The sequence below is a fragment of the Eleginops maclovinus genome, chromosome 10 (genome assembly GCF_036324505.1).
Source record: "Eleginops maclovinus isolate JMC-PN-2008 ecotype Puerto Natales chromosome 10, JC_Emac_rtc_rv5, whole genome shotgun sequence".
Lineage (NCBI taxonomy): Eukaryota > Metazoa > Chordata > Actinopteri > Perciformes > Eleginopidae > Eleginops > Eleginops maclovinus.
This window is the reverse complement of record NC_086358.1, coordinates 21,483,287-21,492,701: the sequence shown is the minus strand read 5'-3', so window position 1 is coordinate 21,492,701 and position 9,415 is coordinate 21,483,287.

Here is a 9,415-nt window from a genome sequence, read left to right as displayed (position 1 = left end):
TTTTGAAACAACAAAGAAAAAGGAAAGCTTACCTTTTGTGCCACCTGTTCCATTTCCATCTTCACTCTGTCTTTGACTCTGCTCCAACACCCTCCCAATCATTTTCTGCTGGGAGCCCCATCATGTCGGACATTCAGTGACCAGTGACTGTTGAGGTAGGTTCAAGTCTTGCTGTGCCTGTTTTAGCGCGCCTTCTTCTTCCAGCTGTGAGTGAAGACCGCAACCAGCTGCTTGCAAAGTCCTGTGGCCCGTTTGATTCTTTGCTCATCTTTGACAGCATTTTCTGGGGGAAAACATTACATGTATTACAGTATGAAAAGCCATAAGGATAGCTCATAACACAGTATTCATAACATACCATTGATTACATCTGTTGTCAGGTATTTAGTTCAATGACGTTTTTTTAGCAGCACTTCACAGTAAGTTATTGCCCATAAATTAATTTGTAATTGGTAATTAATGTACAAGCAATTAATATGCTTCTTAGATATTCCACTAAAAACCAAAAAATCATTTAATCTGTATAGTGGCATCAGCTGATGTTGCACCACCCTGACATGTGCTACTACTAAAACACGCTAGCTGTTTATTGTACCAAAAACACGCTAGCTGTTTATTGTACCAAAAACACGTTTCCCCCTCGCACCGAAACACACATTACATGGCCTCACTAATCCCTAATCCTTAAAACGTGCACACACACACACACACACAAGAACACACACACACACACACACACACACACACACACACACACACATAAATCAGCAAAATTACACGTAATTGACCCATTAGTAAGGGCTTCAAAAATAGGGGAGACCGCCTTGCATCTCTCTGTTCCTTGGCAATCCGCAGTTAAACAGAAGCAAGCAGTATTGGGAGGTTTCAAAGTTTACCGATGAAAGGGTTCATTTTTCTCCCTAGGATAAACAGTATGTTAAAGTAGCATTGCGCTAACAGTTGGTCAGCTAACGACAGCTTGACAACAAACTTCTCGGCGCTTCGTCCCCAGATAATACGAACTCTCACACTTGTAGTAACCTTGTAAACATACACACTCGCACAAACACACATTCTTGTACTTACCAATTGCAAGATGCAACCTGTGTCCGAAGCACTGCAGTCTGGTCCATTGGTTAAGTCCCATTGCTTTGACCATATTTGAAGCATTGTCTGTTGTTATGCACGTCTGGGCCTCTTCTTTTAGACCCCAGTTGGCCAACCACTCTTTCAACCCCATGGCAATATTCTCCCCGGTATGGTCAGTGGGGAAGTATGCAGTCTGCAGGCAGCGGCTACACAACTCGAAGTTGGCGTTGACGAAATGCACGGTCAAACTCATGTAAGGCTCGGTCGTTCTGCTTGACCACAGATCAGTAGTTGATGCATAAAACTCAGTGTTTTCCAGCTCATTTACAACTTTGGCCTTACATTCTGCGTAGAGCTGTGGGATGGCAACTTGATTGAAGTATGTGCGGGAGGGCAGAACATACCTCTTATCCATTGTGCGTAGGAAACGTTTATATGCGTCTTTGGTCACGGTGTTTACAGACACCATGTCCTTCGATATGTAAGTCGTTACGGCAGTGGTAATCTCCTTGTGTCTTCGGCTAGTTCTTTCATAAGGCGTCACACTGGCGAACAATGATGTTATTGTTGGCTGTTTTGCCGAAGTATCGCTGCTGCTTGATGTTTCACAGTTCTTTTTCGCCATGCACTCATCATACAAGTTCAGGTGTGAATTCTCAAGTGGCGATGTAAATTGGTGGTATTGCCAGCCGATGTAGCCACTTTTACACGACATGTTTGGCACAACACCTGTTTCTGGTGTTCACCAGTGGCCTCAAATCCAAAATACTGCCATATGACCGACGTGTTGTTTTTCTTTGCTATTAATTTCGTCGGCTCCGCTTCAGCCATGCTTGAAATTGAATGACGAGCTACACACTGATTGGGGTGGCGAACACGTCATCTGGTCACGCGCAGCCTGCAGCTTTCTGATCGGTAGCTGACACAGAGCCTTGGGCATTCATGTGAAATTATTGACAAAATTATTATTATTAATATGCACCAAGCAAAAACCGCAGCTTTGAAGATCCCAAAATCGTGTGAGATCGCGATTTTCGGTCCAAAACGATAGATCGTTCAGCCCTAGAGCTAACGCTGTACTGGAGAGACTATGGGTAATATAAAGGTCCTGTCCTTGTGGTAAACCGAGAGAGAGAAACGTTGGAGCTCCATACTGTTTCAGAGGATTTATTTCCTCTTCTGTAATGAACTTTGTCTCCGTCAGCCGCTCCGCAGGACACAATAAATAAAATTCTAGTTGGTTGAAATGTCAATCATTTTGTATTGTTATTAAAAACATATATTTGAAATGTGATGAAATTCTATACTCGCTGCTTGCAGGGTTTAACTCAGGTCAACATCAATGATGTACACCGCCTAATTCAGGCAACCTCAAAGGCTTCATCAAGCAAACGTGAAAAGGGATTTAAGCTGTGCATATCCAGCTGTATCCATGACTACAATGGTAAGTTGGCAAAAGTATAATTCTGTCTTTCTATAGGCTACGAGACAGCTAGCTAGCTAGCACTACGCTAGCAATAGCGTATCATCGGTAGACAGAATATAACTACCTTTGGCAGCATTGAAATGTATAGATATGCATTAACATAAAGTTGTTTGTTGCTATGTCTTTGTTGTTGTTGAATTTGTTTCTTCTGTTTCTCAGTCTGACAAAAATGAGGCAGGAGAGGTGTCTGAGGGTAAGCTGCTTCAGGTCGATGAGGAAAAATGAGAGACCTCACAACTTGAGTGTAGGGAGAATGAGAGCAGGTTCAAAGGAATAATGTTAAAAGTCTCTGCTTTCTGGGAATTAAAATGTCATTTGCCAGTATAATACAAGCTGGAGAATAGATAGTGACTACACTGTTTGGACCTACAGCCTACTGCTGTAACAAGTATTTTGCTGAATAGCACATAGTATACCATCTATGTTCAGTGTGTAGTAGACATATGGGACACAGATCAAGATTGCCAGAGAGTAGAGACAGTAAGGTGGCCAGCCTTTGACATTGTAGGTTAAAACATATCACTAGCTACAGTGTGAACCCACATAATTCCATTATTACATTTTTATTTCAGTAATATCACAGCCACTCTATATTTACCTGAACCTCAAAACACATCAGGTTACATTATCAATCCATATCAATGTCTTTTACAGGTTGTTCTCAAAGACTGTAAACCTGTGGAGCTGTGTGCGGTATGCAATCATATTGCAGCATTGCTTTACCAGTAACCAGCTGCACAGGATCTGAGCAGCTGTGGCACAGACCCAGAACCCAGGTGATGTTTCCAACACTATTACTATTATACACAATTATCACATTATGTCATGTAAGTCTTGTTCCTTGTTTAACTTTCAATAAGGCTGAACATACAGCATCCTTTCATATGACAATATGTGACCATATGAACTAAACTAAACTGTACACAAAGTAAATAAGTTCTTATACAACATTCGTTTACAGGGCTTTAAGCCTGGTCCGACGAATGAGATGGTGGTGTTGTCAGCTAGGCCCAAAGAGAGAAGATTGGCCAAAGGGATCAGGTAATGTGTAGGAATGGGTAGTATTTCTGCTAGATGTATTAAAAATATGTACTTTCTATTTTTAGACTAGTTTATGATCATTGTTATTTGCACTTTACATTAACCTCTAATTGCACTGAATGTCCATACACAGACACACAACGTCCCTGAAGTGTAGAGCTACTTAACACTGAAGTAGAATTTGACATTGAAAGCCTTTATGATGATAATAATAATAATAATAATAATAATAATAATAATAATAATAATAATAATAATAATAATAATAATAATAATAATAATAAAACAGTCTAACTAACTGTTAAGTTATGTGTATGTTTCCAGGAGTAACCTGTACAAAGGGACTTGTGACCTGACCTGTGCCCTTCCAGACATGTCAGTTCTGCGGATGAATGAGGTTTACCAAGGCATGGCAAGGGATACTGCTCCGCTTATAACAACTGTGAAAATAGCAGGGGATGTGTCGTTGGTGGACAGTGCCTTTGGAAAATCACAAGAAGGGAGTGTTCTCTCCTATCAGCTTCCAGTATGGAGTCCACCAAAAACTTGTCCACATACCACTGCACCACCACCACCATCCTTACCCCTTGATGACTACTGTCTGGGTCCGTCAGAGTGCTATTTTGTGTTAACCTATCATCAATAGCTGCACATGAATTCTCTAGAAACATCAGAGGCCATGGCACACCAAATTGAGAAAAACACGAGAGCAAAGCACACAGAAGGAATGGCATCTACTAAGAAAGCCGCGTGTGACTTCCTCTAGATTCAGGTAACTGTAAACTTTGTGACGTGACAGTCAGCACATTTTGTTTTTCTCGTCATTGTTGTTTGTATATGCATTGCTTATTTCTAGAGATGTTTGCCATGTGAGAGGGGAGTCCTTGGCAGAGAGCCTGGCACTGAGAATTTTGCGGCCAGGCTATCAGAGTGGAGAAATTAAGAGGGGCCTTCAGATGGAGCCCAAAGCAGTAGAAGAATACTGATGTGTTAAGGAGGTAAATCCCTACCCTTGTGGTTTTATCATCCACCCCGATGCACCTTGGCTTGGCTCATCACCAGATGGGTTGGTGTATGACTCTAAAGCTGAACCTGTGTTTGGAATGCTAGAAGTGAAGTGCCCAAATGTGAGAGGCTATGTAGGCTGTGCCTACCTTAGAGTCACTGATGGAGTGTTGCAGCTCAGGCAGTCACACACAAACTACTGGCAGGTAGAGGGCCCACTACTCGTCACTGGTTTGAAGTGGTGCGATTTTGTTGTCTACGCCAAAGACGACATCTTCATTCAAAGAATACCCAGAGATGGGGGAGTCATAAGAACAATCAAACACAAAGTTGACTAATTTAACTGTTATCTACCAATGCTTTTGGGTTGAAAATGTCCATTATTAACTATATACTTCACACTGAGGTACCTTTTTCTGTCAGTTTCACACTTTGAGTAAATAAACTTACGTTTGTTTAACTGTCAAGCTGCTCTTCTTTATGGCTCCCAAAAACATTGTGTATTTCATTGTGGTCATTACAAACAGCAGTTATGCAATACTTTTTTTTTAAGTACTAATGAATTATAACCTCAAAACACACACACACAACAGTAACATTTATAGGACAATATGTAATTTAATAAATTATTGTTGACATGTACATGACACAACAATTTCTATACATTTTAGAAAGTGAAGAAACATATGTGCCACAATTGTAAATGTGAACAATACATATTATTTGTAATAATATGTACATGTCTTACTTGACTTAAGCCCTCTGCTCCTCTGGAGCATAGGCCATTGACAAAATGTCCTCCACCTCACTCGGCTGTTGGCTGTACTTTTGAGATCTCCCCAGTTGAGCCCACTGCCAGACTGCCTGGTCACCTTTTCTCCAGCTGTTCCTGGGGCGACTTCTTCTCCTTTTCCCTTGTGGGTTCCATTTCAGGGCTTGTCGGGTGATGTGTGGGGCAGGTTTTCAGAGGGCGTGTCCAATCCAATTCCACTTTCTCTTTTGAATTTGTAAGTCAATGGAATCCTGGCATGTTCTTTTCCACAGGTCCACATTGTACAGATTTGTAAAGATGAACAATAAATCCTGAACCAAAACATATGTTTGAACTGATTGGAGATTGAACTGATTGAAATAACTATTAAATACTAAATGCTAAGCACTCCACCTTCATCCTGACAGCTCTACTTAGACCAGGCTGTCACAAGTGGACAACTCTGATAGTTTAACAGGAGGCACGCGACGACATACAGCTGGTTAATGTTCCCAAACCCCTAAGGGGGATGACTGTGCTGAAAACTGTGCACTTTCAGATACAGTGGGGCAAAAAAGTATTTAGTCAGCCACCAATTGTGCAAGTTCTCCCATTTAAAAAGATGAGAGAGGCCTGTAATTTTTATCATAGGTATACCTCAAAATGAGAAAATAAAATCCAGGAAATCACATTGTAGGATTTTTAATGAATTAATTGGTAAATTCCTCGGTAAAATAAGTATTTGGTCACCTACAAACAAGCAAGATTTCTGGCTCTCCCAGACCTGTAACTTCTTCTTTAAGAGGCTCCTCTGTCCTCCACTCGTTACCTGTATTAATGGCACCTTTTTGAACTCGTTATCAGTATAAAAGACACCTGTCCACAACCTCAAACAGTCATACTCCAAACTCCACTATGGCCAAGACCAAAGAGCTGTCAAAGGAGACCAGAGACAAAATTGTAGACCAGCACCAGGCTGGGAAAACTGAATCTGCAATAGGTAAGCAGCTTGGTGTGAAGAAATCAACTGTGGGAGCAATTATTAGAAAATGGAAGACATTCAAGACCACTGCTAATCTCCCTGGATCTGGGGCTCCACGCAAGATCTCACCCCGTGGGGTCAAAATGATCACAAGAACGGTGAGCAAAAATCCCAGAACCACACGGGGGGAACTAGTGAATGACCTGCAGAGAGCTGGGACCAAAGTAACAGAGGCTACCATCAGTAACACACTACGCCGCCAGGGACTTAAATCCTGCAGTTCCAGACGTGTCCCCCTGCTTAAGCCAGTACATGTCCAGGCCCGTCTGAAGTTTGCTAGAGGGCATTTGGATGATCCAGAAGAGGATTGGGAGAATGTCATATGGTCAGATGAAACCAAAATAGAACTTTTTGGTAAAAACTCAACTCGTCGTGTTTGGAGGACAAAGAATGCAGAGTTGCATCCAAAGAACACCATACCTACTGTGAAGCATGGGGGTGGAAACATCATGCTTTGGGGCTGTTTTTCTGCAAAGGGACCGGGACGACTGATCCGTGTAAAGGAAAGAATGAATGGGGCCATGTATCGTGAGATTTTGAGTGAAAACCTCCTTCCATCAGCAAGGGCACTGAAGATGAAGCGTGGCTGGGTCTTTCAGCATGACAATGATCCAAAACACACCGCCAGGGCAACGAAGGAGTGGCTTCGTAAGAAGCATTTCAAGGTCCTGGAGTGGCCTAGCCAGTCTCCAGATCTCAACCCCATAGAAAATCTTTGGAGGGAGTTGAAAGTCCGTGTTGCCCAGCGACAGCCCCAAAACATCACTGCTTTAGAGATCTGCATGGAGGAATGGGCCAAAATACCAGCAACAGTGTGTGGAAACCTGGTGAAGACTTACAGAAAACGTTTGACCTCTGTCTTTGCCAACAAAGGGTATATAACAAAGTATTGAGATGAACTTTTGTTATTGACCAAATACTTATTTTCCACAATAATTAGAAAATAAATTCTTTAAAAATCCTACAATGTGATTTTCTAGTTGAGGTATACCTATGATAAAAATGGGAGAACTTGCACAATTGGTGGCTGACTAAATACTTTTTTGCCCCACTGTATGAGAAATATTTTTTAAATGTTTTTACATTTGCTGTATATTCCTACAACATAATATAGAATAGGCCATTACTGTGAAATGAATGACTGCTTATGGTTACGTGATAAAATCACACAACTAAATTGTGTTAACATACCATGGCAGCACTTTGCTTTGCAGAGTCAGTCTCTCCTGTTCTTGCTCTGGTGACTCGAACCATAAATTGCAGCGAAGGTTCAATGAGCTGCCAGAACCGCATTAGGTGGTCATAAGACGAAAACCTGAAAATAGTAGAAATGTCATGCATATATTTCTTACATTAGCAGACATTTTGGGATGTGAATTTTATGTTAAATTTGAGTTTTACAAAAATGATTTCACGTTATTGTATTGAGGATAAAGTAAAAAGCCTGAACTTTACTTCTGCGTCTGATATTTGTTGAAGCTGTTAGTTGTCTGTCAAGTTGGGCAAAGGGACACGCAATAAGGACAGGACAAGAGCTATTATATTAAGGCTATTAAAAAGGTAGGTCTACATACCTTGTGTAGAAACAGATGTCCCTGTCAGAGCCTGCAAAACGAATTGAATGTGGTTGAGGATGAACACTGAGGGACGCAACAGTGCTCAGCTGTCCCCTCACAGCTTTGAAATGTAAACCTTTTCATCTTTTACTTGTTTTTTTTTACAGTAAATGACTGCTAGGCTAGGCCTAACTAATACAACTATATTAAAACTATTGGTATAGCCTACAATAGGCTATTTACACAATCTTTTTTATAGCTATGTTACCTCACAAATATGTATATGCTGCCACAACAACAAGTGACGTCGCACCGGAAATTTATGAGCTGGATTGTATTTTTGCAGAAGTTCCAAGTAACGTTCCATGCATATAGCGAATTGTTCTACGTTTCTAAATGGGAATTTCTTATATGAATCTTCTATTCATGTTGGAAAATCGCTCAACAGAAATAACAAATGTTCATACCTTAACATTATGGCATGTCCTTCCACTATGAATCAAGGTATTATAACTGTTATTCCCAAATCTGGCAAGGACCCAAGATTATTAGGTTTTGGGGATACATTTTAAACATTATAGAAAAAAATACACTAGTTCTCCATTAGACGTTGGGGAACCCAGAAGTCATAAGCCTATAGCAGTTGATACAAACATATTTCTAAAGCAGTCCCCAAGGTTCTATAAATAATTTACTACATGTCCCAAAAAATGTGATCTAATGCTAAAATAACAAATGATCATTACCTAAGATTATTAAAGAAATAATAAGGATGGTCAAGGCAAGGATCCCAGAACAGAGTGCATCCATTTAACTGGTTAGCATGCGTGGGCCTAGTCTCAGAATGGGCAATGTTGCTATCAGTGCCGCCGCTCCCATAACGCGCATTACGCGCTGTGCGTAGGGCACCAAGTGTCGAGGGGGCACCACCAAAAATAGCCTAATGAAAAATCGTCATAATAATTATAAGGCCAAAATTATTTCAGTAGACTATAGAAATATGAGGCACTTTTTAGGCATACTACTCAAAGGTACCGATGGTGCCCCCCTCTCCCCTCCCCCCCTCCCCTCCCCACTCACACAAACACAAACGAAAACACAATCTGCACAATCTGCGTCCCAAGCGCCCTGTGGGTGCCCTTGCTGTCAGTGGTCTTTTGGATTACTCGACATTTTTGGAAATGAAAAGGCAACAGGAGTCAGGAGCAGAAAAAAGAAAAAAGAGGAAACAGCGAGATGATGCCCGTGCATCACTTGCAGGTGTCCACGTTTAATCTTTCTTAAATACGGGAAATATGTGCAGCTAGTGTAAAGCTTAGCCTATGCATACACCTTGAACTAGCTGACGTTATTGCTAATGTTAGCAAACTCAAATATGTGTTATAACTTAGGCGCAAGCTAAATTGAGATTTTGCTGTTAAAAATTATAACTGCATTTTGCAAGT